We start from the raw sequence: 20951 nt of genomic DNA on the forward strand, positions 1-20951 counted from the left end.
AGTACCCTCATCCTGCTTTGTGGTTAGGCAATACATGTATATATATGTACAGTACTGTGCAAAAGTGTTAGGCATAAAATAAAAAAAAATGCTGCAAAGTATTTTAGTTAATTAAGAAAACAAAGTGAATGAAGAACGGAGATTAATATTTGGTGTGACCTTTGCCCTTTGCCTTCCATTAATGTTTCACTTTACACTGTAGACAGTTTTGAAGGAACAGGGCGGAGGTTGGAGAACTAAGCATAGATCTTCTGTAGATGTAGACTTGCTCCAATCCTTCTGTCTCCTCCCAGACAGACTGGATGATATTGAGATCAGACTCTTCCTCCAAGGGCACTCTCACTAAATATTGATGTGATTTAAAGGGGCTCTATCAGCAAAATTATGCTGTATGAACCCCACATATGCGTGAATATGGCAGAGCTAATCTTATTTTAAATCTTCCCCCCCCCCCGTTTTAAAATAATACCCTAAAAACATATTTGTAAATTATACTTCTTATGAACGCTGGGCAGTCCTGCACTGTCCGACGTCATCTTGCTGTCACGCCTTCCTCTTCTTTTTTCTTCCAGCAACGTCCTCCTGTACTCACTCTTCCATGCCTTGATCTTCTTTTCTTCCGGAATGAAGAAGTTTGTGAGCATACTGCGCATGCAGGGGTACTTAGAACTACAACAAAAATGGCGCCTGCGCAGTAGCTACTGTGCACGCGCGGGATTTGAACACAACCCGCTGGAAGAACAGAAGATCAAGGCGGGGAAGAGCCAGGACAGGAGGATGTTGCTGGAAGAAGAAAGAGGAGGAAGGCATGACAGCAAGATGACGTCGGACAGTGCAGGACCGCCCCCTGTGCACGTTAAGTATCATTTGAATAATCGTTTTTAGGGTATTATTTTAAAATGGGGAGGGGGGGGGGGGTTTAAGATAACATCAGCGGTGCCTGAATAGACTTTCAGGTTCATTCAGGCATAAGTGGGGCTCATACAGCATAATTTTGCTGATAGAGCCCCTTTAAGTTTCTCTTTTCTTCACTTCATTTGATCATTGACAAAAAAAACCCAAACTACTAACCCTTCGATTTCTGGAAGCATTCTAACTTTGCAGTAGTTTTTCCACACCTGCCTAAAACTTTTATACGGTACTGTATTTGTAACCCGCCAAGCATGTGCATGGCTTATGTCTCAATGGTCTTGGGGTAGTTAATAATTTTGGACTTTGGTTTCTCTCCGTGCCTCCTGCTTTACACCGTTTTACACGCTTAATGTTGTACATCTGTTATTGCATCTATGTAGACACTATATGCATTGATATTTGCTCTATCGAGATGAGCTGTTTGCATTCATGCTAATGCCTGGTTGATCTGAATTGCATTGGACCTGGCCGTCTGTTTGTATTTGTGTTAACCCTCTTACTATTCCGTGTTGGTGATTCAGCACATCACATACTGGGCAGTGACAGTGGCCCTAGGCAGATGCTTGGAGCTCGGGGAATCAGATCTGGCTGGCAGCTTGTTGTATGAGAGAACCTCATGTAATGATATGTTGTAGCTGGTCTCATATTCTGCCCCAGGGTCCTGTCATAAACACCAGTAATGAAACATTTTCCCCTGGTGACTTGTACTTTCTTTAAAGTGTTGAAAACCTTGGTTTATTGAAAAACCACCACGCCGTTTTCCTACAAATCTGATCTTGTCATTTATATTGAAGTGCCCAGAGCCACTCTATTCTTTGACCACGTAGTGACCTCTGCGGATAGCCCTTATGGCATACGCTCAACGCATTTGCACAGGTAGACAGAATACAATAGATAAGAAAAGGAAACTATTTGCCGTTCAGATCTTATTTTCAGTCCCTGACCTATATAACGGCGAGTGTCCTATCACAGCAAATAATGCATTTGCAAAGCCTATGCCCTCAGCAAAAGGTTTACCAGCTAAGTATTTACTAAAGGGAACCTGTCACATTGAAAATGTAGTATAATCCGCAGGCCAGAGCTGTGACGGTACTAGGCCAATCCTATTATTACCTGATGACCTCATGGGCTTTGTTTTCTGCTTCCTCTGGACCAACACTGTAAGGTTAGGTCGGACTTGGACCAGTGTCATCTTTGGCCTCATCTACCATGTAACTATATGTAACTATGCAACCATTGACTCTGACTCCTCTATTTTTCCATAGCCCAGCTCCATTTCTAACTCAGGAGGTGCCTCCTGAGGAAGCCGGTCTCATTGGTGAAATGCGTTGAGGTGTCCAGCCGTAGTGCCCTGGTGCTCTGGCCCTTTTTCTTGTCTGCAGCCATGACCACAGGTCTACCATTTCTTCTATACTGACAATATCTTGAGCTCTCACCCTGTGCACTGGGCACTCTATCTATGTACATCCTAATACTGTGTTTAGCACTATGCAGTATACTTCATACATATTACTTTTTGAGTGCAAATCGTATCACATTTGACCCGGTGTAACTGAGGGATGTTTGTTATCTGCTATGTTGCCAGTGGATTGTGTCTCTGACATTGTGCCGTTTTTTAATACATATATATATATATATATATATATATATATATCTCCTTTAGTGATTTCTGAAGCATTTGTATTTATTATTATTTATATCCTGTCACTTTGTAACTATTGCTCTTTTTTCACAGATTTTACATATTATTGATATTGATGGTACACAGGCCTGAGCGCCTTTTTTGTCTTTCTGTCTGTGTCATTTGGCAATTTCATCTGCCCAGTTGCTATCTTTTTTTAATCTTTTTCTATATGTAATTTTTGTATAATAAAAGATTGATATATTTTACCTATACTATTGTGATGAACTCACTTTGGGGTATTTTGTAAGGTGGTTGTTTGGGACTAGTAACTGAGTCTGCAGGCCCTACAAACACTATTGTTATACTCGGGGGTCTTTTCAGACCCATAATGATCGGAGGCCCAGGACTATATATATAAAAAAAAAACAGTGTTACTTACCTCTCCTGGCTCCAGGCAGGACTACTTGTTTGATGCTCTTGATGTCACATGGGCTGGGGCTTGCTTCTTTATACACCTTAACACAAGCACAGCTCAAGTTACGTCCCGTACGTTATTGAAGATGGCTGACAGCAGGCACTGCAGCGGAGCCAGGGAGAGATAAGTAACAGCGTTTTTTATGTTTGTATCCTCCCCTGGGTCTCCGATTATTTCATGGGTGTCCACAGTAGGGCACAATGCTGTGTGCAGGGGCCACTATGGGGCATCATATCGTATGCAGGGGCCACTATGAGGCACAATACAGTGTGCAGGGACCACTATGGGGCATAATACTGTGTACAGGGGCCACTATGGGGCGTATTAGTGCGTGCAGGAATGCAGGGAGGAGGGATCGGTTGGGGTCTTTGGCGGGGGTCAGTCAGGAGGGGGTATCCTCATGTCTAAAGTTCGCCACGGGGCCCTGCCATTCCTAGTTACGCCACTGCTGATCCCAATCCTATCTTGTGAAATGACTGTTACAAAGGTAGGTGACTGCGCATGCGCATCTCTTTCTCTTCACTTTTATGGTAGCCAAAGCATGCTTTAACTTCTTTTTCCTGGGCTTTGTCCATAGAGTTGATGAATAGACAATGCCATGGTTGTTGGCTGCTGCTCCAGCACAGGTCATCAGGATCATCTAGTCTCCATTCTAACCAGCAGAATGAACTATATGATTTGGTCTGCGCTGTATAATAATAATCAGATGTGTAACATATTAGTGACTAAGTATAGCGTGCCGGATGATTTGCATTCCCCAGCCACTGGAAAGCTTACACAATTACATCCCAGATTTTCATATCTTAGAATTGATTCTATTTTGCATATTATTATTTGTTTCAATGATGAAATTTCCATCTTCCCATCTGCAAGATAAAAGACACAGATTGCACGTAATTATACATATTATCTGTCTGACTTGCATGCAAAATGATATTACTGCATGGAATGGCACAGCCGGGGATGGATCATGCTTTAATAATGTATGGGAGTTTTAGACATTCAGAATAGCTAACATGCAAAGAGCTGCCTGTTTGTCACTTGAACTGAAGGGAGTCATGGTCTTATTGGTTGAGATTTACTGAGTAAAACTGCCTGAGGGGGCGAAACAAGTCAGATTTCACCTCTTCAACATAAAGAGATGAGTTCGATGGTATATGGAAATAATAGGGGATAAAACATTGCAAAGTAGCTTAGAATCTATTTTCATTGTGTTCCTACTTGCATTCGAACACTTCCTGTAGGGAAAAGACAATACTGAGGTACGACAGAAATAAAAATAATCTACAGTGTCAATCTTACCCTGCTAATAAAGATTGTTGAAGAGAGTAATTATGCTTAAGGCTGGCCGCACACTTAACAATTCCCCCATAAGTCTCCCTGAAAAAGAGGGGACCTCCTGGACTCCCCAAACAGCTGGCACATGTCCCGGGCTCTCAAATCCACAAGTTTAGAAGTCTCTTTATATGAGACTGCTGCCAGTGGTATCTCCCCTGAGAACAAAAGTTAGTGTTGTTAAAATCCGATAGCTCATAGCCTCAATGCCCAAATGGCCAGTCATTCACTGGAAATGTGTTAGCTTTCTTATTGAATCTCTACCCAATCATAGGAAGGGCATTTCTGCAGAAGTGCTTCTTTTACCCAACAATTTGGAATAGACCGTGCTGTAGTCACGTCCATGTGGGAGGCCAGGCAAAATGTGAGGAATTATTATTTCTAGGAATGACCAGACATCCCAAGATTCATTTCAGGTTAGGCAGCTTGGGTCCCAGATTTGTTTTGGTTTGAAAAATTGTATCCTATTAATATTATAAATGTGAAAGTTTGTGAGTTTGGATGTTTGTGGGTTTGTGTGTTTGGATATTTGGATGTTTGTTACTCAATCACACAAAACCCGCTCGACCGATTTGGCTGAAATTTTCCACAAACATAGTCACTACACTCGATTGCGCAATAGGCTACTTTTCGTCACAATAGCGCACATACGTTTGTGCCAGGACCCCCACAAAACCCAAACTCGCACCACCATCTCTGCAATCTCACACACTTTGGACCATAGCAAGCCACAAAATTCATATTGCCCTCTACAGCCTCGCCCCTAACCCCACACAATCACATTCACATATACTTTACCACTTTGCCCATCACCTTAACGATACTCCAGGAGGCTCTCTTTAACGCTCCGGAGCAGCCATGTTTGCTGACCCCCACCGCTCTGACAATACGCGACACCGCCCACCCATGTCAATACCCCTAGGCGGTCTAATAAATGCAAAAAAAAAAGTTTAAAAAAAGTAAAAAAAAATATATATATAAAAAAAGAATTAAAAATTCAAATCACCCCCCTTTCCCTAGAACACATATAAAAGTAGTTAAAAACTGTGAAACACATACATGTTAGGTATCCCCGCTTCCAAAATCGCCCGCTCTACAAAGCTATACAAATATTTTTCCTGTTCGGTAAACGCCGTAGCGGGAAAAATGGTCAAAAGTGCCAAACCGCCGTTTTTTCACTGTTTTGATTCTGATAAAAATTTGAATAAAAAGTGATCAAAGTAATAACATTTCCCGAAAATGGTAGAACTACAAAGTACACCCGGTCCCGCAAAAAAAGACGCCCTATACATCCCCGTACACTGACGTATAAAAAAGTTACGGCTGTCGGAATATGGCGACTTTTCAAAAAAATATTTTTTAACACAGTTTTGGATTTGTTTTTAAGGGGTCAAAATGTAAATAAAACCATATAAATTTGGTATCCCCGGAATCGTAACGAAGCACAGAATACAGGGGACATGTCATTTTGGTTGCACAGTGAACGCCGTAAAACCAAAGCCCGTAAGAAAATCGCAGAAATGCATTTTTTCTTGAACTCCACCCCATTCTGAATTTTTTCCCTGCTTCCCAGTACATTATATAGAATAAATAATGGTGGCATCATGAAGAAAAATTTGTCTCAGGAAAAATAAGACCTCATATGACTCTGGGAGCGGAGAAATAAAAAAGTTATGGGGTTTAGAAGGAGGGGAGTCAAAAACGAAAATCAAAAAATGCCATCGGCGGGAAACGGTTAACTTCAAATACTTCTGTCCCAAAGCCACCATGTAAAGTTTCTCACAACACCGTATAGCAGCTCAAATACAAAGTAACTTCAACACAAAAGCCTCATGTATTCTCTGAATTACAACAAAAACAAGATACAAACTTACATTTCATATCCCATCCCTTATACACAGTACAAAAACCTTACCCACTCATGTATATACCCACTGCTACAATCACCGCAGACGAAGTCGCGGGTACCAGCTAGTATAACTATAAAACTATATCTATAGAACATATTGTAGAATACTATTAGGACTCCTAGTAACCTGTCTTTAATTGTAGTGTAGGAGACTGTCAGGGCTCCTAGGAACCTATCTATAAAACGTAGTGTAGAACACTGTGGTGGCAGCCATTCTAGTTTGTCCGAGATGAATCAGCATTTGTTTGGATTTGTTTTTGTTTGCCCATCTCTAAATATTTCCTACATGTTCCCTATCACAGTTGACTGTTGCGTACTGATGTAAAGCATCATGTTCCTGTAAGGTGGTATGGGCGTTAAACATCTGCTAATGAGTGGAGTGAGGGCATGGTGTTATTCAGCCAGTACACCACAACTTGGTGTAATAAGGTTCATTGGTTGTAATATATTACAATTTACTTTCACTGTTTTATGATGTGTTATATACATATTGTAGCTTTGCATGGTGTAGGGTATTGCAGTCAGTGTTTTGGCATTTTCTAGATGTATCGTGCTATAATTCCTAAATCACATCCAAAAGTTGCAACACAGGAAAGGTTGTGAGCTGATCTCCTGTGGTGTGACCTGATGACATCAGCCTGGCTACCCAGGATAGGATATGGTTCCCTATTTAATAGCCACTCCCATGCTCTGTAGGGCATGAAGTGGTGAGACAACTTGTAGGAGCAGGAGGTCAACTCATAGCTGGAGATCTGATTGAAGAAGGCAAACCTCAGCAACTACCCAGTTAGTGGAAGCCTGGGACTTGTGGTAAAGGGCAGTACATCATCTGTGTTGGGCATCACCGCAGCCAGGAGTGCAATTACCATACTACACCCCATTGTGAGAGTTGTCCTTGTGAAGACCTGCTGTACCACAACATCCACAGTAAAGAGGGAACCAACATGCAAAGCCAGGTGTTGTGTTTGTCCTTTCTCCATTTGTGGATCTCCCGGGTGGGACATGCATGTGGTTACTTGGGAGGCTTGGACACATCCACAGGTATGACGCTTCATATGTGGCGCCCCCTTATTGGATGATTTTGTATCTTGGAGGCGGAGTCTAGCTCTTAAATATTTGGGACCCGGGCTCTTCTGTGCCGTCGGTGAGCGGGGGATTGAATTAAGACTTATTGTTCTCGCAACAAAAATACCTTTAGCTAGTGGACAGAGATATCTAGCGTACTACTATACCGCTGATGACTGGCCTAGATGTATTTAGGCTCTAGAAACGCGTGAGATGTGCTGTTTCTTCTAGTAGGAGACTTGTCGGGACGCTACAGTCTATAGAACAATTTATATAGGCAGTTATCTTTGTACCTCCAGAGTGAACTAGTGAATTGGCAAGTACCAGTAACCTTTCCCTATATGCAATTGAACAGCCAGTCTTACATATTCCCTTAGGTGGGACGATGGGATGGTGTTAGTGAGTGTGTTTTAAACGATAAGTCACACTTTATCTTTGATTACATCCTCCTATTGAGGAATTTTTGAGTAGCCTTCATGTGGTGTTTTGTGAGGGGGGGGGGGGGGGGTGAATTGACATGAATATGTTCATTATTATTCCCCTATATATACCCTTAGCTTGATTTTAGCTAATCATGGTTGGTTACACCATTATCTTTTAGATATATCAATAAAGATTTATTATTTTAGATACTCACCTTTTCACACATTTCACATTTTTTTTCACAACTTATACGAGCAGGAGGTCAACTCACAACTGGAGAGCTGTTTGAAGTTGCTGAACCAGATCAGCTATCCAGTTAGCGGAAGCCTGAGACTTGTGATAATGGGCAGTACATCATCTACGTGGTCATCACGCAGCCCAAAGGCTTGTGCATTATTATTGTTACAATACTACACCCCATTGTGAGAGTTGTCCTTGTGAAGACCTGCTGTACCACAACATCTGCAGTAAAGAGGAAGCCAAAGTGCGAAGCCAGGTGTCATGTTTGTCCTTTCTCCACTGGTGGATCTCCAGGTGACCTGCAAGAGGGCAATGTCTGGGTGGTAACTCATGAGGTCTAGATGGTGTGTTCGCCTTTGTAGAAAGGAGGCTTGGTTCTAACCGTGTTGGTGTTCTATTGCCACCATCCTCTGGCATTAGCAGTTACACAAGGATGCCCAGTTTCAGTAGATGGACTTAAAGCCCTTCAATAAAATAGATGGCCTAATAGTTTGGCCGGTAAGTTCTATTGATCTGCTGTAAAGCCTATAGGGGGATTTAGGTAAGTATATGTTGTATGTGAAACAGATTGGCCCATTGGTTCTATGTGAGCCACGTTAGATATAAAGGTCATGTGACCTGTCATCCTGCCCCCGTTCCCGTGAATTACGGGGCCTTTCTAGCGAATAATTTTTTCAACTTGGATTTGTCAAAAACAAATCTCACTGTGTTTAACACTACAATGACTGGACATTAGAAACCGTCAAAAGCACCAATTTTAGTGTCTCAGGAGTTTGAGGACCCTCCATTTGGGTTATTGGTAAAATTCCCTATTTTCAGATGGAACCATTTTTTTTTTGTTGGAAAATGCTAAAAGGAAAGAACTGCAGTAAGTCCAGTATATAGCAGAATACATAGGGGCTATAGGGGTTTGGCCATGTACTATTTGTATGCTTCAGCTCAAAGAATTTCCGCTGCAGATCTCCTTTCATAGAATATAGTATGGAAATATTAAAATAACACACAGCGGTAAGTTCTAGAGAGAGATGTCATAAAGCCCCTGATCTGCTGACACTCAAGCAGAGCTAAGCTGGAAACTCGGAGACTTAGTTGGTTCCTTGTGTAACCTCAGTGAGTCATCTCATGAAATTTCATGAGGCCATGGCATTAATAATTACTCGTACCTGCACATTCTCTCCACTCGATCACTACTGCACCAGGGAGCCGAATATTTCCCGTAAAAATATATTTTTTTTTATGAATTGGTTTAAATGCAGTTTCTGCTGTTCCCAAACACACAAATAATGTTTAAATAAAGGGTTAAAAAAACTTTTGAGACTTTAGTTTTGTTACCTCATCATTGCGAAACTGCAGCGATCAGCAATTCCAACTTATTCACATTAACATTATGGAACACTTTCATGCACTATAGAGTTAAAGAAGCACTCCGGGATTTTTTTTTACATAGAATTTTAACTCAGCAATATGTTTTTATTTCTTTTATTATGAGTAGGCTGGTCATGTGATCACGGTGTGACTACTGGTACAGAGCTTGCTTTCCTGTATAAACGGTGTCGGTCTTCCCTATGTGATTATTGTAAACTATGGAATTGAATCATTTATCAGAATCTTTCTGGAAGTTCTCAGACAGTTCTTCTCCTCACTATGCTCTGTCCTCTTCATTTACTCTGCATGTCACCCATACATAAAGTTCTGATTATGACATTTCTTCCATATCTAACAATGATGGGCTACAGAGATATAAAATATCCCTGATTCAGTGAGTGCTGTATGCAGAATCTCCAGTGTATTTCCTAAGCACAAATGCCAATAGATACCCTATATTCTTCTGTGGCGTAAACATTGATAATTATGGTATGAGCAGTGGCCCCCGACTGATAAGAAAAATGCTACTTGGTACTAAGGCCTCACTTTACTGACATAGTCACAGCAAAATCTGCAACCCCCCCCCCCAAAAAAAAACAAAAACAAAAAACCCCACTGCATTTCAGCAATGGGGGGCTTTAGCCACAGACTATTTTAGTTTTTCAATTTGTGTCTATTATAAATCCCCCTCAGTGTTTTTTTTCCCTCACATAGGGTAGATGAAGACATTGTTGGTGTTATGATTGATCTCTTGATGGTCTTCTTCAGTTGATCTCTGAGTGTGGTCACTTTTTAGATATGGGATTTTCTGAAATTTTCTTTGGTGCAAACTTTTTCTTAAATGTACATTAGCTTGCAAATTTTATTGAATTGAAGTGGTGCAAGGATATTTATAGTATGATCATCCTGCCCTTATGCAGCCACTAACATAGGAAAGCACCTTGTCTATTCATTGTGAGGGTATGTTGCACCACCCTGGAATTATCTATAAGGATATCCCTCATACTCTATAATTGTTTGGTCCTTCTCTGTAGCAGCTTTATGCAAATGAGTTCTCCTGCAGCGATGGGGGTGGGCTCCAGCGCTCAAACAGCGATGGGGGCATCCCCACCGCTGCCAGAGAAGTGTCTCCAAGCGCCGCCTCCTTCTTCGTCCACCGCGTCATCTTCAATGTCTTCTTCCGGCACATTCTCGTAACTTCTAGCAGAGCAGACTGCGCAGGCACACAGGCCACGGGAAATTGGCCGCTAACAATACTGTGCAAGCGGCCATTTTCTTGTGACCTGTGCGCCTGCGCAGTCTGCTCTGCCCAAGGCCTGAGGCCTAGAAGTTACGAGCCTGCGCCGGAAGAAGACATTGAAGATGACGCTGCGGACGAAGAAGGAGGCAGTGCTTGGAAACACTTCTCTGGCAGTGGTGGGGATGCCCCCATAGCTATTTGAGCGCTGGGGCCCGCCCCCATCACTGCGAGAGAACTCATTTGCATACCGGTAAAAACTGGTATTTCTAAGGAACGGCACAGCGGAGACCACATCTAAAGGTAAGAAATGAATAGCCTTTCTAAAGGCTATTCCGATGTCTTATCCACAAAAAAAAAAAAAAAAGTTTTAATGGTAGAATCCCTTTAAATACTTACAAGGCTTATAATTTCGGTTAGAATGTGGGTGTAAGTATGGTTAAAATCTAAGGTTGGTTAAGATTTCAGTTCCGGGGTATAACATAGGCCCGAGATACCCCACAATTATTAAGAGCTATAACCTATTGTATCATATGTAATGGCAATAGATTAGTATGCTACATGCCAATCTTAATAAATAGCTCCGCTGTGACTCTAGTATTAAGCCCTGAATACTGTGTGTGCCGTCATATTGTGCCTATGACTGGAATGGCACATTTTCCCTAGAGGCAATGCCACCTAATTGTAGAGTACCTCCTTAATATGGATACATTGAATCATTTTGTTTCTCCTGGATGGAGACGTGCATAGAAATAATGGAGCCCCATAATAGAAGTCAGAACTGGTGTGGTTACCTCTAACCCTGCAGAGTCCATATGACTCTGGACAGTAACCCTTCCAGTTACATTTTTCTCCACCACCTCCATTGTTTGACCATATACTGACCTAGTACCTTGGTGCTCATGTCTGACTACATAATGTATCTGAAGACATCAAAAGAGATCAGAGTATTGTTAGATAGACATGTTAGTCCCCTCCCTCCATGAGCCCCATGGCAATTGCCTTCTCTGCCTACATGGACCTAGACTGCTGCTGGACACATATGGAATCTATATGTAATTTTAGTTATACATTGGTGCAGTAGAGTCCCATAGACATCTATCAGTGCCCTATTAGGACCTCATGTAGGCTGGAGGTTGTGTGGAGAGATACTGAAATATGGCCCTATACATAAACTGAAATGATTGACTTTATAGCTAAGCAGATTTCCTTAGCACATTTGTGAGTAAATCAGTAGACGTCGAGGTTCTTTATCTGAAGTACGAGCTCCATTTCCATTTTCGCTGTTCAGCAGAGGCCGCCTGCCATCCAAGTCTGCATATGGTTCCTGCCTAGTGTCAGCTCTGGGGATAAGGATTTGCCACTGACCAGCTTATCTGCTCCAGTTTTCTGCTATCCTTGGCCAAGCCACAGCAAGACATGTGTCCAAGCAGTTGTTTGAGGAAGCGTCTGGCACTACCTCATGTTTTCACGTACCTGATGAATACATCGCAAATTGACCAAACAAACTGTGCCGACTCAACCCTGCGTTTCCTTAAGCTGCTGCTAATAGAAATGGAAATTCTCTTTTGGATATAAACCTGATGTCCTGACTACAAACTAGCACAAAATGGTAAAAGCTATTAAAAAATCTAGTGACTAAGCAAAATGGCCGCAGTGCTTTATCGAGGACCTTTCGCCTCCTCCACCAAATCCAACTCTTCGTATCCTTATTCTGGCGGCATTGGAATCGTTTCATTAGCCCTCACTGTTTCCGAAGAAATCTTTGCTATTAGTTTTAGCACAGTTCTGCTCTCTACTGTCAGGTGGGTGGTCCCTGTCTTTCTTTTTCAGCTTAGAACCGCCCAGCTGACAATAGAGAACATAACTGCCCTCGAACTATTGGAAATGATGGAACATGAATGGTGGAGGCTAGAGAAAAAATTCTAACTGCATTGGAATCAGTTGAGTGGCACCTATTCATGTCGAAGTTCGTGGAGATGGTGAAAAGTCCTCCTTAAAATGGTTCTCCAGAAAATATTGTTGACATAGCATTAGGACAGGTCATCAATGTCAGAATGGGGGTTAAGGTAGGATCAAACAAGCATTGAGGATTCTTCACCATATATTGGACAGCGGCTGTACTTCTAGTTCTAGCTCAGCCCCATTCATTTGAAACGGACCATGTGACTAAAGAACATGACTTCACATGGCCTGTGGAGCAGAATGATACTCGCTATAGTGTTGCTGCCACATTGCACAGCTGATCTGTGGGACCCCCCACCTCCTCCCTCCAATGTAATATTTATGACCTATAGGGATAGGGAATCAGTATTTTGGTGCTGGAAACTCTATGAAGGACTAACTAATCTGTATGTAATACTACATTTTCCCTGCGTGGCCATTGCAGAAAAAAATGGGCAACTATAGGCTAGGTCCCCTGGAAAAATTCTCCAGAGTTCTTGGGAACCAAAAGTGCTATAATCAGCTGATCACTGCCAGAGCTCATCCTGCAGGGACACTGGACTTGTGACGGACAGCTGATCACTGCCAGAGCTCATCCTGCAGGGACACTGGACTTGTGACGGACAGCTGATCACTACCATAGCTCATCCTGCAGGGACACTGGACTTGTGATAGTCACCTGGTTGCTGCTAAAGCTGATTCCGCAGGGTCCCTGGACTTATGATGGTCAGCTGATCGGTGTCAGAGCTCATCCCTCAGGGACACTGGACTTGTGATGGTCAGCTGATCACTGCCAGAGTGTGTTCCTCAGGGACACTGGACTTTTGACGGTCAGCAGGTCACTGCCAGAGCTCATCCAGCAGGGACACTGGACTTGTGACGGACAGCTGATCACCACCATAGCTCATCCAGCAGGGACATTGGACTTGTGACGGTCAGCTGGTCGCTGCCATGTTTTTAGTCTAGTGTCTCTGCAGCCAGACTCGCAGCTTTTAGGAGTCAGCGCTGGTATAATAATTCCCTCCCAAATCTTTCTTTTCGTTTTTTTTTTTTTTTTAGAAGTTAAGCAAATAATTGCTCATAGTTGGAAAGTAATAACCTCTTATTTTTGGAAATGAAGATGTGCAAGTCTCTTGGTATACGGCGAATGAAAAATTCATCTCCACTCATTAAGGTTATATCCACGTGACCAAGCCATAATTCAGGCATGTGAGTACAGGATCCATGCAGCACCCATTTTTTTATTTGACCCATGGCTCACCCTCAATGGGTGAATTGGTTCCGTGAAAACAGTCTCAATAGTTTGTGGTCCTCTAAAATAGACACTTATAGGATTGAATCCATCTCATGAGATCTTCCCGCAACTAAAAAAAAAAGGTAAATCTAAAGAGATTTTGAAACTGAAGAGTTTTTTGATTATACTTTGGACAGATGCGATTTTCAGTCTGTGTAAAATTGGGTTTTTATCCACAGTTCTAGGACAGAAGCTGCAAGTCATTTAGGAGGTGGCGGAATGATAAAGGAATGGAAAATAACAGATTATATTCAGCGATGTCTGCAATGCAGTGTTTGCTTGAGTCTGGTCAGGTAAATACACATTTTTCTTATAGAGAAAGGTGCGATTATTCTGCTTATTCTGCTTATTTAAAATCTCTGCCCAAAGTTCTCCAGTCGGTGTATAATTTTGGGACCACAGCTACAATGTACAGAACAAATAACTAAAGAAGCAAGCTTAATAAAAATATCCTACCGTTTTGTGTATACAGCTCCTCTGCAGACCTAAGTGTATCTATAGTTACTGCAAATGAACCTTGTGTAGTCTGATCCCCATGTAATGACTGATGTAAGAGTAACTTGACTTCTATGATCAGACTACGCACAGGGTTATTTTGTAGTCTGTAGCCATGGAGACACTGCAAAGAACAATATTGCAAAACAATAGAAGATCAATTAAGATTCTTTAATCAAGACTAGAGATGAGCGAGTAATACTCGATCGAGTAGGTATTCGAAATACTCGTACTCGATCGAGTACCACTCGCTATTCGAATGTAAAAGTTCGTGCAGAACCAGCATTGATTGGCCGAATGCTATACAGTCGACCAATAAACGCTGGTTCTTCTCCTACCTTTAGAAGTCTTCTCCGTGCAGCTTCCCCGCGGCGTCTTCTGGCTCTGAATTCACTCTGCCAGGCATCGGGCCTGGGCAGAGCCGACTGCGCATGTCCGCTTGTAGTGCGGGCATCCGCAGTCGGCTCTGCCCAGGCCCGATGCCTGGCAGAGTGAATTCAGAGCCGGAAGATGCCGCGGGGACGCTGCATGGAGAAGACTTCTCGGAGGATCCAGCCCGACCATCACTCGTGGACTTGGTAAGTGTAATTTGATCGAATGTTGCCTACCCCTGAAACGAGTATTTTCCCCCCGTAGACTATAATAGGGTTCGATATTCGATTCGAGTAGTCGAATATTGAGGGGCTACTCGAAACGAATATCGAACCTCGAACATTTTACTGTTCGCTCATCTCTAATCAAGACTACTTGCTAAGTCACTTGACGTCTCTATAGCTGATGTTATGGATGTATATTGGCCAAGCCAGGATATGCTGTTACGGTTGGGTGACACATTGGCACGTCCATTGGCTGGAACCTGTGGATTTTAGTTGTGCCTGCTCTATATGAAGACTTTTGGCCTAGCGCTTTACGGGGGCTCTTTGATGGCACAAAATGAGGACTTTGTGGCTCAGTGTTATTCACTATACTGAGGCTTGTGGTTGTCCCTCTACCCTTTTTTGGCTACTGTTAATAGCAATAACTTGATAGCGCCAACATATTCCGCATCACTATACAAATCAGTGGGTACATGAGAAGAAAGTATTCAACATTACAATGTAAAAAAGAATCAATTCCTCAAACATAAGGAGTGAGGGCCCTGCTTACAAGAACTTACAATCTAGGAGTACTCTTGTCTATTTCATAGCAGAGAGGTGGCTTGTACTAATGAGGGCATTGTTAAAAAGCACAGTACCTAGAGGTCTTGAGGGGCACTGACTATGACCATTAGGCTAGGGCTACATGGTAATATTAGCCCCAAGTCCCATTGTATGACCAAAGATTTCTTGGTCACCAGAAATGGAGTCCTATTGGTGTGTAACAACTGTGACTTCAAGTCGCAAAAAAGTCAAGCAATGTTTGAATTGAAGCTGTGGAGACTCAGCAATCTCTGGTCATGTGATGGGAGCCATGGTGATTATTGGCTTGTAACCCTACCTTTGCGATATACAAAAGCTATGGCTGGCAAGCAATGCAATGTGGTCATTGTTTGTAAATGTTTCATCCCCTTTGCCAAACCTTGGGCCCATTGGCTAGCACAAGCTTGTCAATTTTATGTTGCACTGAAACCCCAAGAACCTGTGCAAAATCGTGGGCCAAATAACTAGTACCATCATGAGTACACCTAATATAGCCGACAATGTTACATGATCATGACTTTGGCCAATAATTTGCTCATGCCTATGGTAAAATCTTAGGTCCAATGCTTTGTTCTTTTATAAACAAGCTTACTATAGCTGACAGTATTATATGGGACTGATCATTGGCAAACCCTACCACCATGGTTATGGTACCTATCAGTTCACACCTACGAGTTCCTCCTGATGGAAAAAGATCTAATGATAGACAGCAACAGATTCTGGAGAATTCCGTTGACTGTAATGGGGTCCGCTGGGTGTCCATTATTCTTTAAAAGCCATCACTGCCAAGAAAGTAGACCTTGAGGACATTTTCGTCCATGACTCTGTGCCAGAGACCTTGAACAGAGACTCGGACACGGATGTGTATGTAGACTTAGTGGGATGGTTATGTATGTAGCACAAATCTGCCTGGTCACAGTGTCATGAATATAATCCCTATGTCTATGTCCCTGTTGCCTGGTTTGCTGCAGTGGCCACGTCCTAGTGGGATACAAGGAAGACGTTTCCTCCTGGCCTTTACAATGCATTGGGAATGGCGGGGGTATTTTACATAGATAAGCTCCCGCTACAAATCTGAGGTTAATTAACTGTCTCTTACTAGAAAACCAGGATTCTCTCTGTATTATTAGACCTTGACATTTTCCTGCCAGCAACAGAGCCGTCTTCTATCCCGTGGTCTTGGCGAGTTGCCTAGCAACAGATGCTTCAAATACCACTGCAGCGTATACTTTAATCCCGCAGCCTTCTCCATTTTATACCAAAATGATTATTAGGTGCAAGTATCTGAGTGATGCAAGGGGTTCCTGTATTATAGGAGGCTTCACGGCAGGAGCGACAATATGTCTGACTATACATTAACTCATTGTTATGCCCTATAGCGAAGAAAAGGGAAATCTGCACAGAAAGCTTTTATGAGTGCCGGGATAATTATAATGTGTGATGAACAATGGAACAAGCGCTTTCCGACAGTAAATATACAGTACTGTGCAAAAGATTTGGGCAGGTGTGGAAAACATGCTACACAGTAAGAATGCTTTCAGAAATAGAAGGGTTAATGGTTTATTTTGGACAATGAACAAAATGAAATGAATGAAGAAAAGAGAAATCTAAATTCCATCAATATTTGCTGTGACCTTTACCCTTTGGAGACCTGGAAGTGATGATATGGCCCCCACAGAGTCCTGATCTTAACATCAGACATGAAGACACAGAAGGACTGGAGCAAGCCTACACCCACAGAAGATCTGGGCTTAGGTCTCCAAGATGGCGGGAACAACCTCCCTGCCGAGTTCCTTCAAAAATTGTCTCTACGTACCGAGAAGAACTGAAGGAAGGCAAAGAGCAAAGGTCACACCAAGTATTGATGGGATTTACATTTCTCTTCTCTTCATTCGCCTCAACTATTAACCCTTCCATTTCTTACTTTGCAGTGTTTTTTTCACTTGAATTAAAATATATATGGTACATGCCCGAGGCTTCTGCCAATTAGAATCTACAGGAATGCTTCATTCAGCCTTTATGGGACAGGAGGAGAAAGCAGAGTACACTCCATCACATCTTCATGAGTCCCATGAACTTTGGATAGAGCGACAACGCACATGGGACATGGGAACTTATTCTCCTGTTCAGTAGACAGATGATAAGTTGTGATTGTGAGAGAGCCCCTTTAAGATTGAGTGCTTCCTTTGGTATTGACTTGCCCTTCTTTGCAATTTTAATGGGGGCAGATTCTGTAGGTAGGACTAGCACTGCTCAGAGCGCTCAGGTTTTGGCAATGTGGGACAATCTGGCTTGGTTAATGTAGAGACTTTGGCTTTGTTAATAGGTGTACTCTGACTGTCATTATGGAGATATTTGGGATTGACTTGTAATTTTTACAAAAAATTGTCAAACATCCCTTGGTTTCACAAAAAAATCATCAAAACTTCACCTATAAGTGGTTGTTCCTGTTTTAATGCTTGGGTATCTGCTGGTGTGATCTGGAGTCAGACTATGGAGGTGTCCAACCATCATTACTTGTGTGTCTTATTATAAGATGCATCCTTTGGGGTGCAGATGATTCCCCCCCCCCCACCACCACGGTATTTTACATCAAGGACAAGCCTACATAACAAACACCCAGATACTAAGATGCCCAGAGGTGAAAAGTGATTCTTCTTAAATATTAAGTCAAACTTTATAAAACCATTTCTAGGACTTACCTGTTTGTGTTACAATGGCATCTCCATCACCCATCAAAGGCTTCAGTGATTTGTGGACAACCAGCTGGCAAGAAGAGGAGGCAATAGTGCTGCAAGATCCTGAAGCAAGGAGGCCAGGATGGCAAGGAAATAATCACTTGATATTTGTATATGTGATTGTTTATGTAACTTCTGCAAAGTGCTTGCTTGTAACTTTGGGTATGTTAGCTTAGAGGTCTAGAAACTAAAACTAGTCATAGAGTTTAGATACCCCCAAACCTAGGCATAACATAAAGCTCTTATTTCCCAATGGTAAAATCTGTACCAGGCCCCTCAACTATAATGTATCATTTATAGTAGTGATCTTCTCATATTGAGAAGAGACACCTTATGGGCCCCCTATGAGCTCCTTGACCTAGGTGTAACTGCACTCTTGCAACCCCCTCAAATTTCACGCTTGACTCCACATATAAATGCACTCACAACTAAGTGTTCTCGTTTTCTAAATGGAAAGAGGCCAAAGTAGCCTGTGAGCAAAAGGATCAGTCATGTTGAAATCCAACAGCCCAGTCATTATTTCACCTAAATTTGGTGTCGAAAGAATAACATTTTTATAAGATGGTTGACCGGTTCTGCCAAAATCAAAAAGTTTGGCTGATATTAATCAAATAGGTATGGTCACCTAAGAAATGGTTTGGGGCCCTGAGTATTAAAGCTTGTGGGCCTTGTACCAATGTAGCTGACTAGACATGTAGGCCATCCGTGAGCCCTAATGGACAATCTGCAATTAAAATGAAGGCATCGATTAGGAAATAACTAATTTTGGAGAACCTATCATTATAGAAAATGTCAATATTTGCCAGGAACTGCTATCAACAACCATTAGATCATCCCATTGCTGGCACCCATATTAGATATTATCTGGAGGTGAAATGATCCATCAGTGGTAATGTCACATACATTTTCCTTACCTGCTCATTGTTCTTTTCACTTGACAAGTAATCCCAGTTATGTCATGAAATTTTCCACAGCTATATAATGATTCTGAGTAAGTTCCTACATATAGGGCAAGTCCTAATAACACCAGATATAATGTGGGAATATGACGTCTTGTCCATATTATTGAATAAACTGTGATTTACTTACCTTACTCTCTGGTGACTATTGTCTCAAATATAAATGGAGGTTTGGAGCCCTATATATATCATTCTGTATTATGTCATTGCAGCAATGTTACAAGCAATCGTGATGTGGAGACATACAGATGTGTCCTATGTCACACTTTCGTCTTGTCATATCCTAAGATATCCATGAGATAACCAGCTTTTTGAGTAAACATGATTTTACAATACTTTGTCATGTCCTGTCTATTCTATATGTATCATCCAGTTCTGTGAAATTCACCCTGTCAGGGGGTTTGCTAGAGTATCACAATAAGGGATTGGATTTATGAGAAATTGGAGTCCCCCAAATCTGTACATTTTTATGATACATATCATACATCAATAACGCAGGTGATAATACAACATTGTGTAATATATTTTATCACAGAAAATCCATCTTTTTTTTTGGTGCTTTTTTTCCCACTCCCTCTGCACTGATCTCTGTTTCTGAATGCAGGGATCTGAAATCTGTTTTCTGGAGTCCTTATTTACGCACTTGCAGTTCAGCCAATTGAAGTCTATGGGGAGGAAAAGGACACGTTGAGAGATAAGGAGTCCCAGCTACAGCTTCAAGTGACGGTTTTATCTCCTCCCCTTAGATTTCAATGTGCTAGGGCTGTAAGTTGTGTACAGGCTCCAGAGAATGGATGTGAACGGTGTATTCAGAAACTGTGATCAGTGCAGAAGAAGTGAACAGTAGAAAGAAGCATTTGTCTTTAATAAACTATATTACATAGTTTATTATGATATCATCTGCCCTTTTTTATGAAATGCATCAGAAAAAAATAAGTACTCGGTAATAGAGATGAGCGAGTACTGTTCGGATCAGCCGATCCGAACAGCACGCACGCATTGAAATGAATGGAAGCACCTGGTACTTCCGCTTTGATGCCAGCCGGCCGCTTAACCCCCCGCGTACCGGCTACGTCCATTCATTTCAATGCGTGCGTGCTGTTCGGATCGGCTGATCCGAACAGCACTCGCTCATCTCTACTCGGTAACAAAGTGCAACTTAGATAACATCAGGGTTGTTAGCAGCTTCTTAAGGGGTCTATCCAGGATTAGAGAACAGGGCGGCATTCTTTTTCTTAAGAAGTGACATGATATGTATTATGGGCAATGCTCTGTATGTTCTTACCTTTACATTGACAAGCCCTGCCACTCTGTGTCAATCATATGACCAGGACAGATTTGTAATGAATGGAAATAACCAAATAAGGTTCTTATTGCTTAGCAATAGTGGAATGGAGACCCCCCACCAAATATTTTCCCAGAGGCCTCTACTGACCTTAATCCATCTATGTATGCAGTATAAACTTAAAATTGGAACTCTAAAATCATATTTATGGGATATTCTAGTAACAAGAAGTTATTCCTCACCACTGGATAAGGGATCGGCGGAGGTCTGACTTCTGTTACCTCCACTGATCATGACGAGGTTGGTTCCTAGTACCCCTATTCGAATACAACATGCACACTATGTCTCTATTAAGCTCTGTATTTAGCTATCTCCACCAGTTCCTTGGAATTGAATGTAGAGGTAATGAAGCAGTGACCACCACTCAATTCAAATAGTGGAACTCATGACCTCTACGTGATCGGTGGAGGTAA

The sequence above is a fragment of the Leptodactylus fuscus genome, chromosome 5 (genome assembly GCF_031893055.1).
Source record: "Leptodactylus fuscus isolate aLepFus1 chromosome 5, aLepFus1.hap2, whole genome shotgun sequence".
NCBI classification, from domain to species: domain Eukaryota; kingdom Metazoa; phylum Chordata; class Amphibia; order Anura; family Leptodactylidae; genus Leptodactylus; species Leptodactylus fuscus.